The sequence below is a fragment of the Eschrichtius robustus genome, chromosome 17, assembly GCF_028021215.1.
Source record: "Eschrichtius robustus isolate mEscRob2 chromosome 17, mEscRob2.pri, whole genome shotgun sequence".
Lineage (NCBI taxonomy): Eukaryota > Metazoa > Chordata > Mammalia > Artiodactyla > Eschrichtiidae > Eschrichtius > Eschrichtius robustus.
In genome coordinates, this window is record NC_090840.1 from 12,995,498 (window position 1) to 13,011,146 (window position 15,649).

The 15,649-nt window shown below is 37.8% G+C and overlaps 1 protein-coding gene across 1 annotated transcript in view; it reads left to right on the forward strand.

Moving 5' to 3' along the window:
• Nucleotides 1–15,649, forward strand: part of CSPP1 (centrosome and spindle pole associated protein 1) — a 221,899-nt gene that overhangs the window by 70,506 nt on the left and 135,744 nt on the right. The window lies entirely within an intron of this gene.

Here is a 15,649-nt window from a genome sequence, read left to right on the forward strand (position 1 = left end):
TCCTCGTTTTCTGTCTTCCTGTCTTATTTTTGTTGAGTTGATTTTTTGCAGTGGAACTAAATTCTTTTCTCATTTCCTTTTGTGTATATTCCAGAGCTATTTTCTGTGTGGTTACCATGGGGTTACATTTACATGTGGTTACTTTTACCATCCTAAAGTTATATCACTCTAATTTGATTTATGCCAGTTTAACCTAAATAATACATAAAACTTTGTGTCTTTATAGCTCTGTCCCCACCTTTTTGGTTGTTGATCTCACAAAATTACATCTTTATACATTGTGTACCCAAAAACATAAACTAACAATTCTTTTAAATGCATTAGTCACTTAAATTATGTAATAAAATGTGGAGTTACAAACTAAAGTTACAATAATACTAGATTTTAGACTCATTGTTTTTTAAATGTATTAGTCTCTTAAATCACGTAGAAAAACAAAAAGTGGAATTACTAACCATTTTTACAAAAATACTAGCTTTTGTAATTCCCCTTGTTTTTACATTTATTGAGATCTTTATTTTTTCATGTGGCTTCAAATTACTATCTAGTGTTCTTTCATTTTACCTTGCTGGACTCCCTTGAGCATTATTGCAGGGCAGGTCTAGTGTAATGAACTCCCTCAGCTTTTGTTTCTCTGGCAATGTCTTTATTTTTGCCTCACTTTTGGAGGACAGTTTTGTCGATATTGGATTCTTTGTTGGCAGGCTTTTTTCTTTAGCACTTTGAATATATTGGCTCACTGTCTTCTGACCTGAAAGTTTGTGATGAATAATGTGCTGATAATCTTATTAAGGATTCATTGTATGTGATGAGTTATTTCTTGCTGCTTTCAAGATTCTTTGTCTTTTGAAAGTTTGATTGTAATGTGTCTCAGTGTGGGTCTCTTTGAGTACATTTTACTTGGAGTTCATTGAGCTTCTCGCATGTTTAGAGTTATGTTTTTCATCAAGTTAGGGAAGTTTTCAGCCATTATTTCTTCAAATATTCTCTCTGCCCTATTCTCTCTCTCTCTCTCTCTCCCTCCTCCCCTCCCCCCTCCCTCCTTTCTGGAACTCCCACAGTGCATATGTTGGTCTGCTTGATGCTGTCTCACAGGTTCCTTAGGCTCTGTTCATTTTTCTTCAGTACTTTTCAGCTCCAGAATTTCTCTTTAATATTTGTATCTGTTTATTGATATTTCCATTTTGTTCATACATTATTTTCTTGACTTTCTCTACTGCTTTAGATTTTTGAGCATCTTTAAGACAGTTGTTTTAAAGTCTTTGTCTAGTATATCTGCCACTGGGTCTTTTTCAGGGACAATTTATGATTATGTAGTTTTTTTTTTTTAATAAACTTAAAAAAAAATATTTAGGCTGCGCTGGGTCTTAGTTGTGGCATGCGGGATCTTTGTTGTGGCATGTGGGATCCTTTAGTTGCAACATACAAATGCTTAGTTGCAGCATGCATGCGGGATCTAGTTCCCCCACCAGAGACTGAACCTGGGCCCCCCACGTTGGGAACATGGAGTCTTACCCACTGGACCACCAGGGAAGTCCCTGATTATGTATTTTTGAATAGACCATACTTTCCCATTTCTTTGTATGCCTTGGTTTTTGTTGTTGTTGTTGTTGTGGAAGACTGGACATTTTAATCTAATAATGTGGTAGCTCTGAAAATCAGATTCTCCTCCTTCCCCAGAGTTTGCTGTTTTTGGTTTTTGTTTTTGTTTTTGTTTTTTATTGTTACAGGCTATCTCTGTGCTGGGGATCAGCCTGAGGTATAAACTTAAGGTCTTCTCAGGTCTTTTCGAAGTCTGAACCTTTCTTTTGGCATGTATAGGTCACTTTCTATTTTTCCCTTTATGTGGAGCTGCTTTTGAATGCCCTAGTGTTTAATGTGTGGTTCCCAAAAGGGGAAAAAGAGAAAAATAAAGGAAGAGGGGGGAACTAATGGGCAGTAGCCCTTTAAATCCTTCTGGAAGTCACTTCAACCAGAGGGAGTGGGGCTTGCAACAGTGGGGAGAGGTACAACCTCTTTGTCTGCATCTCTGTGATCAGAAGCAGCAATCAGTGATTAGCGGGCAGAGCCTCAATATTTGGTGGATAGTGCTTTTTGCCCACTTGGCTCCTGTAAGCTGTGTGCAAGATGCTCCAGAAACCCCTGCACAGCTTCCTGCCACAGGGTTGGGTGTGGGGGATGGGCAGCTATTGCAGAGGTAAGATCTGAAACTGACCAACATGAACCACAGCTTATGCAGTCTATCGTCTAAGCCTTCCCCTGGAAGTTGTAAGCGTTCAGCAGACTCCAGCATTCTAAAATAGTTAACAGCAGACAGGTTCTGCCAGTGCAGCTGTTGTTTAGGTGGGGAGACAGATGCTCCCTATTCTGCCATATTCCCAGAATCCTCTCCTCCCTGACTCTTTCGTATACATTTTAAAATCAACTTGTCATGTTCCATGAAAAATCCTGTCAGAATTTTGTTAGGAATTGCATTGAATTTATAAATAATTTGTGAAGCACTAACATCTCTCTAATACTGAGTTATCATTTCCATCACTATGGTATGTCTCTCCTTTTTAGGAGTGCTTCTTTAATGACTTTCAGTAGTTTTATAATTTTCTCCTAATTAAGGCCATGCATAAGGGTTTTGTTTAGAGTCATTTTTAGGGATCATATATTTTTGTTTATATTGCAAATGTCATTCTTTTAGGAATTACATTCTCTGTAGCTAATGTGTCAAAATGCAATATTTTTAAATTATGTAAAGTATTTTAAAAATATGATTTCTTTGGCCCATATTTTAAAATTTTAGATACTTTTCTAGAAATTTCAAATATATTTTTTACATGATAACTGTGGTAAAAATGCACATCGTAAAAAGGTTATACATCCCAGGGTTTCTCCCTTACAGCTGAGGCAGGAGACTGCTGTACAGGTGGCCATGCAGAAGCAAGCCTATACTATGAAGGAAGCAATGCCCTTTGGGAGTAACTTTTACTAATGGGAGACAGGAACCATGAATGATTTATTCTCCCTTCTTTCCGCCATAGACTTTTAAGAGACACAGCCATTTCAAAAGGTCCCTCTGAAAACATGCTGTAGACTTCTGCGTTACACATTCTCTTATATTTGCTCTCCTTCCATCTCTGTCTCATTCCTTTTTTCCCTCTCTCTTCCTTCCCTGAGATTACAGCCTCCCAAAAAGTGTTATCACATGAGTTTTTCCTTCAGGCTCTGTTTTCTAACCTGGGCTAAAACAGAAATTTTGGATCATCTGAATCCTCATGAATGACAATGCTATAAATGGACTTTGTCTCTAGGTTCCAGTGCACAAATTGGTGTTTGTATAGAAGTAAATTTCTCTCAGACAACTAGAAAAGGAAAGAGGCTAATGTAATATATAAGTGAAGTATTTATTAAACCAGGGGAAGGCCAATGGACCTCATCAACAAGCTATGGGCAAACTTTCCAGGGGTTTGAATATGGAAAGGGAGAGAATTGAACCCATAACACACAATGATAGAGACTGTTAACTCAAAAGAATGTGCATTATAGAAATCAAATCCACAAGAGAGGATTTGGTTTCATCAAAACACCACCATTCATGTCGTTAATAGAATAGTAAACTTTATTGGTACTATAGTTTGTTTCAGAGACATTATAAGCTTCAGGAGTTTAAACTAGTTTGGATTTGGACACACTTTAGAATAATATAATAAAAATAATTATGTCAACACATGTGAGATGTCCTTGATTTTCTTTTAAAAGAGGTTCATTATTTTCTAAAGTTTGAGAAACTGCTTTTCCATAATTTTTCCCTACTACGTATCTCTGTACTCTCAGGGCTCCATTTGCTAGGATGTCTCTAGCTCTCCAGATCGCCAGTGGGGACAGCTTAGAGCTGCTATACAAGTGCTTTGGAAATCCATTTTAGTAGACCCCTTGGCTTTCATCATTTGGGGCTCCTACAGGCTAGATGCGGGGGACGTTTCCGAATTCAGTTTGTATATTTCCCTTAGGTAGCCCCAAACCCAGTGGCTTACAGATGCTCTAAATCGCCGGCTGTGAGGCTTTCCCCTTTTCAAGCCCACAAATCCCGCTTCCTCAGCTTCTTGGCTACCACTCCACCCGTGTCTCCCTCCCCTAGAGCTGTTTCTCAGCCTTGCCTGATTCTAGCCCTTTGTTTAAAATACAGACTTTCAGACTTTTTCTGGAAATTCTTGATGTCAGGAGATAAGGCTTAGTAATCTGCATTTTAACAAGTGCCCCAGGAAAGTCTTACTGGCAGGTAAGTTTGAGAAACATGGCTCTAGGGTTTCCTCGGTTCCCACACTTCTCCCTTGAGGGCATCTCACTGTTCGCGGGATGAGCCGGGTCAGTAACTCAGGTTTGGTAAATTTCGCGGGTGCCAGGCCTCATCAGCAGCCGTGGTGCGGTTGCTGGGCGACCGGACAGACGCGCCTGGTCGGCCGCAGCTCACGGGAAATCTCGCGAGGTCTCCGGAAGCGCTCTTCTCTGTGTCCTAGCCCGGGCCCAGCCCTCTGTGTCTTGGTGGCCGCGGGTTGATGGGAGCCACTAGGCAGGGTACGAGTAGAGGTCGGTTACTGGGATGAGGCCGTAAGGCATCGGTCACATTAGCGTTTTCGTAGACCAACCAGTAGCCGGAACAATTTTTGGCAGGTCACCATTTCCCCCTACTGGATTATCCTTGCCATCAGCCTTGAACGTTTTAGTGCCAGTTACCACGTTTTCCCAATAATAGGGCAGGAAACGAATTGTCTGAATCAAAGTACAGCGCATACTTCACCTTTCCTCTGATAAAATCCAAACTCCTTAGGGTGGCATTCCAGTCCGGTTATAATGACCAGCCTCACTGCTTGCCTCTTTCCCTCTTCAGTATTTACAATCTGGCACTTGGCCCAGTATGCCCTGTTCTAAAAAAATTTTACCCTCTCTCTCCTGCTGCTCAGGGTAGCAATAGGACACACCTTTCCTCCTTAATATTTGTTTTCCCTTTTAAGATTCAAGGACTCAGCTTGGAATTGGCGCATTTTTTCTGAAGCCTTCCTAGGTACTCAGTCATGTTAAGTGATGCTTTTTTCTGCCCCCCAAACAACTGGGATATGGTAACTTCTTTAGCATAGCACTTAACACACTACTGTCTGTTTGTTACCCGTATCTCCAATAAGATGGTAAATTCTTTGAGGGTAAGGATTATGTCTTTTACCTTGCTATTCCCAGGACCTGGCAAAGTGCTGTGTACATTAGCAGTCACTCCCAAACATTTAGAAAATATATAATTTACAAATGAAGGAGAACAATAGTAGAACAAGTGGAAAGGCTGGGGCTCATTAGGGGTATGGTAAAGTGAGCAATCTGAATTAAGGGACAGTACAAACCGGAAAACCGTAATAGCTCTGATCTTTAGGGTGGGGGCACTCTGGAAAATCATTGTGGTTCCTTGAACAAAGAAGTGTCAGAGTAGGAGATTTTTAGAATTACAAGGAGGCTGAGAGCCCACGTGGACAGTCCAACGTGCCATTTTGCAGATAAGCAAATTCTCAGGCCTAGAAAGAGAAAAGAAATATGCTGAAGGTGACACCTGAGGTAGCAGAGAGAGAATTTACCCTTGAGCCCCTAATTTCAAGCACAGGTCCCCCTTCCTTATATCTCACTGATTGTTGCAGTAAGAGTAGCCTAGAAAGAGGGACAGGGGCATGGGGACAGATATCCTAACCTCATTCAGGACACTGTTGCTAATGTCTAGTTGTGAAGCAATGTTGGCCTGTATTAGGGTGAAGGCAAAGAAATGAACAAATGAAAGAAATGAAGACAAGGAATGAACAAATTTAGGAGGCATCTTGAAGCATGATTTAATAAAGAGAGATTGGATAGGATAAAGGGAGGGAGAAGTTGAAGATAATTCCTGGGTGTTAAGTAGAATAAAGGAACAATACTGAAGAAATTGGAGAGGGAGGCAAGTAATTTGGGGGGAAGTGGATGAATTTTCATTTACACATGTTAAACTTGAGGTGAGATAGGTTTAATAGTTTCCAGAATAGAACTAATCATTGAAACCATGGGGTCATAAATGGTGGTGAGGAAGAAAGTGGGGAAAAGAGAAATAGTAAGTTAATAACTATGCCAACTAGTTTGGATGGAAGAGGGAAGCAAAGCTAGTTAAGATATCAGAGAGAGATTTATCAGAGGTGAGATTTGTTCTGAGAAGAACAAATAATAATTCAGTGATTTAGAAACCAATAAATTAGATTCAGATACTAGGGAAAGAATTGAAGGAGGAGAGTACCTAACAGAATAAACAGCTACAGAAGGATATGACAAAGTAAAAGAATGATCAGAACAATATGGCTAAAACACAACAGCACAAATCAGGTGCCCTTCTTATCTATTTTAAAGGTCATTCATTTGGGAACAATAGATCCAGCACTATATGCAGGGCCATCCTGTTGCTCTGTGTAGCCCTCATTTAACTTGCTGCTAGCATTACTTTACTGGAAAGATGTTTAGCAATGCCTCATTGAAAACCAGTTGCTCTGTTAATCTTTGTTTTATAACAGTTTCATATGTCATTGTAAAGAGGAGTATGATCTCATTTGTGGTAAAATTATATACATATTTAAATGTCTGAAAGGATATATGTCTATGTCTATACATGTATAGGTTTAGATGTAGAGCTGTAGATCTGTACCTGTATCTATATCCCCAAATATTTAATAGTGGCTATTTTTTGGTGGTGGGATTATGACTTTATTTTTCCTTCTTTTTTAGTAATCAGGTTTTTAAGAATGATAACATTGTATTCTGAAAGTTCATTTCGGATTCTGCTCTTTGTAGAATTGAAGATCTCTTTGTGACAGCTAGTTTTTAAAATACTTTAAAACGGTTGAATCGCTAATTAATTTTTTGATGCAACAAGTTTGAGACAGTATTTTCTCATTAAGATGTGAAATATAATTCCTGTCTAGTGACACACAGTGTTAAACAGTCATCTGTGTATTTTCTAATATGGCAGAAATCTGGCAGACTGCAAGAAATACTTGTCTTCAGTGCCACATCTGTAAGTTCAGCATATAATACTCTAAGATTTACACTTTGACAGATGTTGAGAAAATTGTATTTGTTAAAAAAAAAAATGTGAGGTCTTGAGAATAATTTTAAAAGACACTCTTGGAAGAATATGCTAAAGAGCACTTTTTCTGAAGCCACCAATAGTTTCCAAGTAACTTTAGACAGAAACACATTTTTTAATTAGAATATTGTTCTATGTATCTTTGTCAATTAGTATGTTTCCTGACCTTCTAGAGTACATACTACACAGAAAACACTTTAATGATTTCTTTCATTGAAAAACCAACAAATTAAAGGGCCCAGATGTGTATATCATCACATAACTCCATACAGAAATATGATCATTTATTGGAGTTAGCTCCTCTTTTTATTTTGACCTTGTAGACTGGTAAATATTAGTAAGTATGGTAGGCAGACTTCCAACATGGTGTCAATGATTTCACCTCCTGGGATGCATGCCCTTGTGTGAACCCCTCCCCTTCAGTGTGGAATAGACATAGTGACTTGTTCTAAGCAATAGAATAAGGCAAAGTTGATGAGATAACCATTTCTGTGATTTGATTACAAAAGATTCTGTCTTGCTAGCAAACTCTCTCTATTGCATTTTTTGGCATGCACTCTTTGATAGAGCAAGCTGTCACTTAGTAGAGCTCCATGTGGCAAGGAACTGAGGATGGTCTCTAGCCAACAGCTAGTAAGGAACTGAGACTCTCAGTCCAATGAGAAACTAAATGTCAACAACTACTGTTTAAGCTTGGAAGTCAGTCCTTCCCCAGTTGAGCTTTCTGATGAGACCTATTCCACACCTTTATTACAGCCTCATGAGGGACCCTAAAGCAGAGAACTCAAATTCCTGACCCATAAAATCTGTGAAATAATAAATGTGTGTTATTTGAAGCCACTAAGTTTTGGGGTAATCTTTAATGCAATAATAACTAACTAATACAGGGGACAATGGAAAATTTTTTTAAGGAGGGAAATTTTACTTAGAAATTTGGGACATGATTCCCATTTTCATAGGACCTTCTGAGGGGAAGCTCAGAGGAGAGAAATGAAAGTGATGATAGGAGGTTGTAGCTTAGCTGGAACAAAAGATTTTAAAATAAGTATCCATTTATAGAAGCTGTAAGTTGTAGAGTCTACAAAGGAAGCCTTTTTGTTCATGAATGAGGCAGTTTCCATCCAAGGCTTGATTACTCTTGATTTCTGTAACCTGGTCATGATCATTAAATTGAGAGCTTCATGGATTTTTAATGGCTTGATGTACACAATATGGGCACCAATAGTAAATAATTTCTTTAAAACTTAACTTAGTAATTAAATGATTACTTAAACAATTTATATCACTTATTACATAACGTATTCTATAATTGTAAATGATGATTATATAGGTTCTGTATAAAACAATCCAAGGTATTTCTCATGAGTTCCAGACCTATGCATGCAACCAGCTGCTGGACATTCATTCCACCTGAGTATGAATGTCCTAGAGGCAAAAAACCCTGCACCTGTCAAGAACTGAACTCGTTTCTATCTTGCACAAATGTGATCTGCCTCCTCTAGTTCCTGTCTTGCCCACAGTCCACCCTGCTACTCAGAGTAGAGCCTGAGTACTCTCTCGTATACTAGTGCCCCCACGTTGGGTCACATCAAGTCCACTTAATCTCAGAAGTGACTGTCAAATCCAGCGTTCTCTCCATGTTCCCATCAGTACCTAAGAATGGACATGAAAGGACTTGGACAAGTTCTATTAATTTTTTAAAAGTTCTATTTTAGTACACAAAATTTTCTCAAGTTGTATTTTTAAAGTTCTATTAGATGTGACTGTAAATTAAAGGATCTAGGCTGAAAATCAGTTTAATTACCTGAAAGTAACATTTATGCCTAAATATATTTTAGAGTAAAATTGTTTTCTGAAAAGTATTTTTGTAAACATTGCCACAGATATTCTAATTGAAGTAATGTTTTATTATGTTATATTCAGGAATGAAGATTCCTGAAAAATCTATTGTCAGTAGAGCCTAACACTTTAGTTTGAGTCTTTCCGGAAGCATTTGCAAGAAAGGGACTTATAATTTTGGAAAAAGTTTAGATTAGGTTTCAGGAACAGATCATTACTTATGTTTTAGGGATTAAAAAAAAAAATTGTCTTTTGAAACAAGGGTGGGGAACCTCTGTCTTCTAATAGAGATCCAAGACACTGCTTAAGTTTATCAGGCCAATAATAAGTTCAGCAAAAGTTTAATTAGTTGGTGATGGATTGAAGCTAAGAGTGAAACTCAGCTATGTAATACACTACAGTCTTGTGTTTTTCAAAACAATTTGTTAAAATCAGTGAAAACATCTTGTATATTTGTATTTAACTGCTTTATTTTCTTGGCTCCTGTCTGCTTTTTTGGTTAGCTTGTTTGAAAAGAGTTCCATTCTTTCATGCTTGTTTTTGAAAATGGCTGGTGTTTTTTTTCCTACTGTGTACAGCCATTTGCATGTTTCTGCGGTTGTGATCCTTGATTGAAAAATTAAAAAAAAAACTTTTTTCACTCTTGTTTTAAATCTGTTAAGAAGTTTGGGAAAAGATTTTCATTTTATCGTAATCTTAGGGTGAAACAAGTCAGCTTCCCATAAAAAGGCATAAACATTTAATTTTGTTTTCCTAAAAACACATATTGTTAATGTTTCTTAAAAGCAAATTGAAATGTCCATTGCATTTATTTCTTCATTGAACAGATATTTACCAACTGCTTACCACGTGCCATTGTTCAAGGTGCTGATGATGCCGAATGTATTCTGATCAAGTCCCCATCCCTGTGGCACTTACCATCCAGGAAGAGGAGACAGATAGTGAAAAAGTAAACAATTCAATGGTCAAGATGATTTCAGGTTGTGGTACATTCTGTGAAGGAAATAAATAGGATAAAATGACTGTATAACTGGGGTATAGAAGTGAGGAAGAAGGAGGGAAGGAGAGAGATGTTTTCTTTAGATGAGAGAGACAGGCTAGGCCTCTCTGGAAGCAGAATTTGAGCTGAGACTTGAAGAATGAGCAGCTTAAAGAGCCAGGCCTTTGAGAGCCTGTGAGGAAGTGTTCCAGGCCTGGGAAGCAGCCAGTGTGAGGGCTCGGAGCTGGGAAAGAGCTGGATGAGCATAAGGGCCCCAGGACACTGTGGCTCGAGCAGTGTGGACGGGGAGAACAGAAGGAGAGGAAAGCAGGAAATAGATCAGCCTTTAGGCCACAGTGATAAATTTGGATTTTGGTTTATAGCAGCATTTAGGGCATAAGGCAGAAGGCAATTTTTTCTTTTGTTAGTGAGAAAAACTATATTATATTTAGAGTTTGAAGGAAAGAACAGTGGCCACTTATTATAAGTTGAAATTCAAAGTCTTGGTTGAAATGTAATGTTCTCTTCTTTTATTAATGTAATGTTCTTCTAGTGTGATATTAATGTGATGAATATAGTATTATCAAAGATGTTCTTAGAAATCTGGTAGTGGGAGCCACCAGAAAATATTATATTAGAAAATATAATTTCTACTTGTGCTCCCAAATCTCAAATTTAATAGAGCTTTTGTTTCAGTTTTGCTCTTTACTGAAATAGGTAAAACACTTTTTAAATTGAGTTACAGTTGATGTACAGTATTATATAAGTTACAGGTATACAATATAACAATTTTTAAAGGTTATATTCCATTTACAGTTATTATAAAATATTAGCTATATTGCCTGTGTTGTATAATACATCATGTAGCTTATTTTATACATAATAGTTTGTACCTCTTAATCCCCTATCCTTCATTACCCCTTCCCCCTTCCCTCTCCCCACTGGTAACCACTAGTTTGTTCTCTATATCTGTGAGTCTGCTTTTTGTTTTATTCACTAGTCTGTTGTATTTTTTAGATTCCACATACAAGTGATATCACACAGTATTTGTCTTTCTCTATCTGACTTATTTCTCTTAGCATAACACTCTCCAAGTCCATCCATGTTGTTGCAAATGGCAAAATTTCATTGGTTTTAATTGGTTTAATTTCATTGGTTTTAATTTCATTGTGTGTGTATGTATGTATATATCTAAATGTACACATACACACACCACATCTTCTTTATCCATTCACCTGTTGATTGATACGTAGGTCACTTCCATATTGTATTGCCAATTACATATTGGCAATTGTAAATAATGCCACTATGAACATTGGGGTGCAGTTAGTGTTTTTGTTTTTTTCAGATATGTACACAGGAGTGGAATTGCTGGGTTATATAGTAGTTCTGTTTATTTTTTATTTTTTAAAAATTTATTTATTTATTTTTGGCTGCGTTGGGTCTTCGTTGCTGTGCACGGGCTTCTCATTGCGGTGGCTTCTCTTGTTGCGGAGCACGGGCTCTAGGTGCGTGGGCTTCAGTAGTTGTGGCTTGTGGGCTCAGTAGTTGTGGCTCGCGGGCTCTAGAGCGCAGGCTCAGTAGTTGTGGTGCACGGGCTTAGTTGCTCCGCGGCATGTGGGGTCTTCCCGGACCAGAGCTCAAACCCATGTCCCCTGCATTGGCAGGCAGATTCTTAACCAATGTGCCACCAGGGAAGCCCTGTTTTTTTTTTTTTTAAAATACATTTCAGTTATATCTTTTTAAAAAAATATTTATTTTTATTTTTTTTTTGGCTGTGTTGGGTCTTAGTTGTGGCACGCGAGGTCTTTGTTGAGGCATGCGGGCTCTTTGTTGTGGCATGTGGGTTTTCTCTCTGTAGTTGTGGTGTGAGGGCTCCAGGGCATGTGGGCCCTGTAGTTTGCAGCATGCGGGCTCTCTCGTTGAGGCGCGCAAGCTCAGAAGTTGTGGTGTGCGGGCTTAGTTGCCCCGCAGCATGTAGGATCCTAGCTCCCCGACCAGGGATCGAACCCGTGTCCCCTGTATTGGGAGGCAGACTCTTTACCACTGGACCACTGGGGAAGTCCTGGTAGTTCTGTTTTTAGCTTTTTGAGAAATCTCCATACTGTTTTCCACAGTAGGGTAAAGCACTTGTTAATAAACTATTTTTAGATCTTGGGATAACTAGAAGTCCATTATGTTGATGTCTGCCTAAATAAATTACCATTACAACAGGCCACAGTTTCTTAGTTTTAAGTAATGTAGTGTTTTACCTTGAATATTAAGACCAGTTAGAAAGTTTAAAAATAATCTCCCCTAGAAAGTGGTATTTGTGTATAATTCTCACATCAGTGGCATATCAAGTTAACTTCTCTGAAGGTATAGAACTTTTCAGATGACTGTAATTATTCAACACGGTATGCCCTCATACATAAGATCATAAATTAGTTTTTTATTTAGTCTAATTTTTGTTATTTATTTAAGCCCAGAATCTTAATAATCTTAATCTTAATCTTCAAGTATACTAGAAACACATGCAAGGAATGATAGAAGGATTACATATGAGTTGAAGTAAAAGATTAAAGCTAAATACATACACTTTTTTTTTAAAGTTTAATTTTTATTTATTTATTTAGTTATGGCTGTGTTGGGTCTTCGTTTCTGTGCGAGGGCTTTCTCTAGTTGTGGCAAGCGGGGCCACTCTTCATCGCGGTGCGCGGGCCTCTCACTATCGCGGCCTCTCCTGTTGCGGAGCACAGGCTCCAGACACGCAGGCTCAGTAATTGTGGCTCACGGGCCTAGTTGCTCCGCGGCATGTGGGATCCTCCCAGACCAGGGCCCGAACCCGTGTCCCCTGCATTGGCAGGCAGACTCTCAACCACTGCGCCACCAGGGAAACCCCATACGCGTTTTAAAGGACTTATTTAGTGTTATCAATAATGCAAAGAGTAAATTGAAGTTTATTCAAATAATAAATTGAGCATGGAGTATAAAGTCGAAAATTCTAGGAACAAAAATGAATCATTTAAATAAAATATTTATTTGCAGATGAGCTTATAGAAACTAAATTTTCAGGAAGGTAAGTAGTTTGTTATGCTTTGTAATGGTAAGCAAATTAATAGTTATATGATAGATATTTATAACCCTCTATAACTTAACATAAAGGTCACAAAGCTCTGTTCTTGACAATATATTTCTTTATGCATATGCCTCTTAGGTTATGAAAAGTACAACTGTAGTTCATCAAAATGTGCCCCAAGGCACAATACCATATTTTACTCAGTCATTAGAAAGTTTAGCATAATTGCTTAGTATATCCAAAGAAAATATGAGTACTGACATCAGGGACTCTACAATTTGTTAGGCAATTGTTCCATAATTTTTGGCACCAAGATAATCCACATGTTGAAAAAGCAATTAATCATTGGTGTTAGTTATCAAGCTATGATTTTAGCTGTTTCCTCCCAAATTTGACCTGAAATGACAGAGTTCCGTATTTTATTTTTGTAATATTCTGATTTCTGAGATCAAAAGTTTAAATATGCCAATCTGGTTACAGTTGACCTGAGTTTCGTGTAACTAATTTTCTAAAATAAGTAGATCACAACTTTTTACTTATAAAGATAAATGGTATTTCTTCCAGTACTATTTGGATAAAAGGTTTAGAAATTTTTAGAAACTTACAGACTGATTACCTCAGAACAAATTACTTGCAGTCCTTAAACTAGCACTTGGCCCTACGAAGGTAAATTTATTTGCTGCTAAAACTTGTATTGAAAATTGACCAGAATGAGAGAACACAAAATTAGATTTTTAATTTTCAAATGCAGTGACATAGACACATCAATTATTAAACAGTGAATGAAATAATTACCCCATCGTAATTTGAACATAATCAACTTTTACTTATTTTATATCATATGGATGAGCAAAACCAAGAGCCATCATTCCGTGTAGTATATTTTTATATCTTCAAAAACCAAAAAAACACATTGCTCACCCATGTATGTATCTTTGGAGTTTATAGTTAAAACAATCCAGAAATTTAGAAAGAAACCTTGGAAACTCAACAGTCTGTGTTCAGTTCATTTCAGTCAGCTACATGTGGATACAATGCAGACTTAGCAATATAAAAGAACTCTTCTCTGCATGCATGACTTATGCATCTGTACCTCATCACTCACAGAACAGTTTTTGGAAACTCTGAACCTCTGCAGTATGTAGCATTCCAACTCCCAAACAGTTCCTCTGATTCATTGTAAAGTTACTTATGTTCCTGCTCTTCTGTGTTTATTTTCAAGTGGCTGCACTATAGGGCAGTTTATTATTCTATTATGCAATGCGGTGATTTTTCAAAATCCTGAATACCAGGTAGTCATACTAATTTGTGACAACAATCTTCAGACTTGATCCCTCAAATGGAGCACGTGATGTTTGGTCTCAGAGCTGATTTTCCAAATTCAGAAACAATGGAGCACAAATGGTTTCTCTGCCCGTTGGCTCTTTGTTCTTGGCAGTACTACTGATTTCAAAATAACAACTTGCATGGTGTCTTATTGTTAATCAATAAATAAAATGTGTGAATGACATACTTACATAACTGGACAGTATAACCTAAAAATGATACTAAATGCATAAATTTTCAACAATATATATAGAAGTTAATGTTGTTGAATTGTTTGGAACTGGGACCTTGAGATATTAAAACAATCTGGAAAAGTTGGAACATCCTTGATTCTGGGATATCGCTGTACCCTTATCTGGTCCCAATCCCGAACCCATATCCACTGACTTCTCTCTCCATCTCTGCTCCAGCCTGTGCTTCTGGCTCCAGTTTTATTACTTGGACATTGGGATTAAGTTTTTGATGATGATTGACATTTCCTGTATATTATCACCATAGAGCTTGAGAAATTATCTCTGAAAAAATTTGAAGCTGAACAAAAACCAGACTTCACTTAGAAAATGGCCTTTTCAGCTCCTGAATAGCTCAAGGCTGTAAGATAACACTTTGCAGGAAAAAGCAATGCCAATTCAAGAGTTAGTTTCTGAATGATGATGGCTGCAAATTGACCCTTCATTTCCTAAAATCTCAGTATTATGAATTGGAGCACTTATACCAAAAGTGATCATGACAATACATTAACACTTAAAGATATACTTTAAAAATATTTATAAAGGTTCTTGCTTTTAATAAAGTAACTGCATTTACAATAGAATGCAAATACTCTTTGGGGCTGTTTTTGCGTGGGCTGGACTGTTAAGCAGAGGGGACGTTGTTGGTTGCTCTGTAGTATGCCTTTAGCCTTAGTGTGTAGTAGTCATGAATTTTGGGTGTTACTGACCCCACTCCCAGCTCCAGGAGTTACCCTTAATTGGTCTAAACCAGTCACTATATATATATATAATCCCAGGAGTGGGCTCATGACCCAAGTTAGACCAATCAGAGTGAAGTCAGAACCTTCCTTTGAAAACCATAAGCAGCTCTTTCCCCGTGACTGGATGGTGTGGTGTGCAGCCAATGTGGAGGAATCCCGCTTGAGGTTTAGGTCAACATGTGGAGGGCAGAGCTGTGAGAACCATTACTGGAAGCCTAATCCAACTATGCCTAAGCCAAATAAGAGTTTGGACTCTGAAGTTAGGTGAACCAACAAATTCTCTTTGTTTAAGCAATTGTTTTTGTTTGTTTGTTTTTGTGATTACTTGCAACCAAGGCATCA